Raw genomic sequence first — 4,728 nt, 5'->3', positions numbered from 1 at the left:
GCCTCTACCAGGAAGTGATCCGTCCATGACAGGGGGGAAATATTGGTTATTTCCGCCCACGGATTTTCCATGCTCGTACAAAAGACCATATCGAGCGTATTACCCGCAGAATGCGTTGGACCCGAGACCAGTTGAGACAGGCCCATGGAAGTCATGGTATCCATGAATTCGCAAACCGCACCGGATGGAACATAGCTGGCCGCGAAGGGGATGTTGAAGTCACCCAGGACCAGTAGCCTGGGCGATTCCAACAGTACCTCTGAGACCAGCTGTGTCAGTTCGTTAAGGGAGTCTGTTAGCGCACGAGGTGGCCGGTACACCAACAGAATCCCTAGACTATCTCTGGCCTTCAGGGTCAGGTAAATACACTCGATGTAGGAAGTTTGACGAACATGGTTTTGTAAGTGAACTAGTTTGATTTCACTCTAAGAGACTCTGTTTTAACTTGGGGACACATTTGGGGCTGGGAGATGGAAGTGGACCTAGTTTGACCTGCTCACCTCTATTCCGCTGTCTTTGCTCTGCAGGTGAAATTAAACACTCTCTCCTACGTTCCTGGATTTTATAACGATTCTCAGGAAAGAAACGGCCAACAAGGCTTCCCTGGCCCTTTGCGGGGGGGGGGGGGGGGTACCGCACTGCCAGCCATTCTGCAACACTCACACCCAGATCTGCCCCCCCCCAGACAGCCGCTTCCCTCCCAGCCTTCCAAGCCCCAGGCCCAGATGGGGTCCCAGATTTCTGGGGATGAGGTGTGGCCTTCCTCTGAGGCTGAGAGAGTGTGGCTTGCCTAAAGGTACCTAGGAGTTTCCAGGGCTGAGGAGGGATTCGCCCCCGACTTTTCCAGAGTCCCTTTCCCTTGAACCCAGGACTGATGCATTCCTTCTTCCCTGGAAGCGCAGGGCAAGCCTGGCTCCCCCCTCGACTGGCAAGGCAGGGGCCAAGGGAGAGAGGGATGCCCACTAGCCTTCAGGGCCTTGCTCCAGGCTGCCCTTGGTCTGGACTGGAGAAAAGCCTCCCTCCCTTGGGACCCTAAGGAACCGGAGCTCCCCAAAAAGGCAGAGAGAAGGGCCTGAATTTCATCCCCTCCCCCAGCTGCTGAAGCTGCTTGTGAATGGGGCAAATCTCCCCTCTGCAGTGGGGCAGCAAAAAGGGGAAGATTTGGGGGGCTGGGAAGGGGTTCTTAGGCTGGGAGAAAGTCCGATCCGGAGAAGGGGAGTGAGGGAGGGAAGGAGACCCCCCCAAAAGAAGGGAACCCCTGTTCCTTGAGAGGGGAGGTCTGGGGTCAGCAGGGGGTGCCCTCGGACAGAGAGGGAGGCAGGGAGGGAGGCTTCAGCTGCAGGAGAGAGCCCAGGAGGAGGAGGAGGAGGAGAAGCCCTCCTGCCCTGCTCTGGGGGCCCACAGCCCTCCACCGGAGCCTCCGAAGGGGAGGAAGCCCAGCCCCGCTGCCTTCGGCCTTCCCTCCCTTCCTGGCAGCACTCCTGCAGCTATAAAGGGGAAGGTGGCAGGGCTCCAAGGTTTGCGCGACCTTCCAGCAGCAGGGACGTAGCCGAGGGGGGGCCAAGGGGTCTGGACCCCCCCTTCAGGCGTGGGGACCTTCAAGCGCCTTCCTCCTCCTCCTCCTTCCCTCCATCAAAAGCATGGAGGACTCGGGTGGAGGAGAGGGAAAAGGGAAAGAAGGCTCAAAGAGAGAGGGGGGGGGGGGGGGCAACTTCTTTCCTTCTATTTTCCCCCCCATCCGGGTCCTCCTTGCACTCCTCTGTGCTTTTGCCAGAAAAAAAGACTCCCTTCCTGGGAGAGGAGAGGAGGAGGGGGAGAAGAAGGGAAGGAAGACAGAAAGGAAGGAAGAGTGTTGGGAAGGGGGGGAGAGAGAACTAAAGAAGGAAGAAAGAAAAAGGAAGGAAGGCTCTAAAAGGAAGTATCAAAGAAAGAAAAGGTGGCTTCTGACTTTCCTTTCAGCAGTTATATCCATATACAATATAGTACAATGTAAATAATAATAATAATAATAATAATAATAATAATAATAATAATAATAATCTCTTATCAGCTACAGGTTGAGTCTCCCTTATCCAAAATGCTGAGGTATTTTGGAGTTTTTCAGCGTTTGGTATATTTAATAATAATAATAATAATAATAATAATAATAAAATGTATTTGTATACCGCTATTTCAATACAGATCACAGCAGTTTCCAACATTAAAAATTCCACAAGACAATGGTTACAACAATATCCCAACAAAGTGCAAACCCACCCTCCATACAAACAAAGAAACCCACCAAGAACAGACCAAGACTATACAAGAACTACAACAGATTAAAACCATAAAAACCATACAATAGCTGGATTGACAGTATACATCATCGAAAGGGGATTAGAGTAACATCCGTGCTCATGGGGGGAAAGCCTGGCGAAATAGGAAGGTCTTCAGATTCCTTTTAAATGCATCTAGGGAAGTGACAGTGCGGAGCTCATTGGGCAAAGAGTTCCAAAGCTGTGGGGCTGTGATCGAGAAAGCCCTCTGAGATGACATATATCTACATTTAGGAACTTTAAGTAGATGTTTCTCACCCCATCTGAGGGTGCGGGACGGATTATATGGGGAGAGGCAGTCCTCCAAGTACCCTGGCCCCAAACCAGTTAGGGCTTTTATTAATGTATAATGGGATATAATGGGAGACGGGACCCAGGTCCAACCATTAAATCCATTTCTGTTTCTTATGCATCTCATAGACATAGGCTGAGGGTAATTTAATACACAATGTTTTTAAAATGAGCTGCCAGCGAAATCCCGAGCCCATACCAATAATTCAGTAACTTATCTAAACCTTCAGGATTCCCAGGTTTCCTTTTCTTGGGGTCAGACCAGATGCTCTCAGGGTCAGTTTTGGGTTTTGGAATAATTCAGGTTTCAGAAGTCCAGAGAAAGGAGACTCAGACTCTACTCTGGACATTTCTTCTGATCATGAACTCAGGTTTTCAAAAACAGTCATTTCTGTTTTTAAATTTATAAAGCTTTAAAGGTCTAAAGTCTTATAATGCAAGCCATGCACTGATGGACTATTGCACAATAATTTTTTATTGATTGATTTTATATCCTGCCGTTCTCCCAAAATAGGATTCTCTTAAAGGGGTTTGTTTTTCATAAAAAGAAAGGAAGGTATAATGTCTTAGAATTAAAAATTATGATAGATAGATAGATAGATAGATAGATAGATGAGTCTTGGAATTAAAAAGTGTGTGTGTGTGTGTGTGTGTGTGAATTAAAAATCCCTCTTGGAAGTGGGAATGAAATGTTGTGTGGATGCAGCCTGGGTTCTTAGCTCAGCTCAGAAGTTGGAATGCAGTGTCTCAAAGCATGAGCAGAGTGTCTCTGAGCATGAACAGAGTGGCTGCCACTCATTGCATGAGCAGCTGCACTTTGCTTTATTGAACTGAATTTATCTGATGTAAACACCTTCAGAGGAAGGACTCAGTTTGCATCTGCACTGAAAAAATAATCCAGTTTGATGCCACTTTAACTGCCCTTGGCTCCATGTCGTGGAATGCTGGGATTTGTAGTTTGTTGCGGCACCTGACAGAGATGGCTAAACAGCTCCTCAGAACTACAAATCCCAAGATTCCATAGCACAGAGCCATAATGGAAGTTAAAGTGGTGCCATCCTGAGGTAAACGCTCTACCCTCTTTTTATGTGGGGGGGGGGGGGGGCTTTTACCTTTAAAAAAGGGCGGCCCTTGGCCGGGCCCCCCGCTTCCCAAAATCCTGGCTACGTCCCGGCGGCCCGCCTCCCCAGGGCCGGGGGGGGGGGGGGCCAGGTTTTTTGGGGGGGGGGGGGAGTGCAATTGCCTTACAGATGGTAAAGCGCTTAGGGAGGGCTTCAGTGCACCGAGGAAAAACAGTAGAGAAAAGTACTTGCTATTGCTATTGCTTTCCCTCTCCCTCCCTTTCTCTTCATTTCCCCCCTCCTTCTCCCTTCCCTTCCCTCCTTCCTTCCTGGCAGGTCCCCCCCCCCCCCAATGTCCTCCCTCCGAGGCTGGATCCCAGCTGCCCTTCTGCCCCAGAGAGAGGGCCTAAAGACCAGGCAACGCTTCCATGGGTAACACTGGGGAAAGGGAGAGGAGGCTGGTTTGAGAAGAGTCAAGACCTGGGTTCAAAAAAGAGGGCAGATCCCTCTTTTGGGATGCCAATGGGACAATGTCTCCCCCCATTTGCCCCAGAGGAAGGTCCCAGGAGAAGGCAGGAGGGAGGGATGGGGGGCTGTATTTGGAGATCTGGGGAGGGGCAGAGGAGCAGGAGGAGGTTTGCCAAGAGACCCCCAAATGCCCTTCTCTGCCCAAAGAGAGCAGCCCCTCCCTCATCCCCCCAGCCCCAAAAGAGACCAAGATCCCAGTTTACTTTCACGGCCAGTAGCTTTTATTGCTCTTGGATACTGGAGGCCAGTAGCTTTTATTGCTCTTGGATACTCCTTCAGGGGATGCCAGGCCTAGAGCAACCCTCGGGATACAGACTGGCAAGGGCGCGTGCCACAGCATCCTAGTCTAGCCGATTATGCTGGGCCCGGCTTGCAGGAACTAAGACCTTGCCATCCTGCGGAGCGAGGAGAGCAACTCCTCGGGATACAGCCTGGCGAGTGAGCGTCCTACACCATCCGCTAGCTGAATGAATGCGGCCCGGCTCCCGATGGTGAATTCCGGGGCAAACTGCAGAGAGGAGATCGGGGGGGGG

The 4,728-nt window shown here is 50.8% G+C and overlaps 1 long non-coding RNA gene across 1 annotated transcript in view; it reads right to left on the bottom strand.

Moving 5' to 3' along the window:
- Positions 1-4,535: 4,535 nt before the first annotated feature.
- Positions 4,536-4,728, bottom strand: part of LOC121917712 — a 784-nt gene continuing 591 nt past the window's right edge. Inside the window, exon 3 of the long non-coding RNA XR_006101088.1 lies at positions 4,536-4,703. This is a non-coding gene — a long non-coding RNA (uncharacterized LOC121917712). The remainder of the gene's footprint in view (positions 4,704-4,728) is intronic.

The sequence above is a fragment of the Sceloporus undulatus genome, unplaced genomic scaffold, assembly GCF_019175285.1.
Source record: "Sceloporus undulatus isolate JIND9_A2432 ecotype Alabama unplaced genomic scaffold, SceUnd_v1.1 scaffold_315, whole genome shotgun sequence".
NCBI lineage: Eukaryota > Metazoa > Chordata > Lepidosauria > Squamata > Phrynosomatidae > Sceloporus > Sceloporus undulatus.
This window is presented reverse-complemented; position numbering and strand designations above follow the sequence as displayed.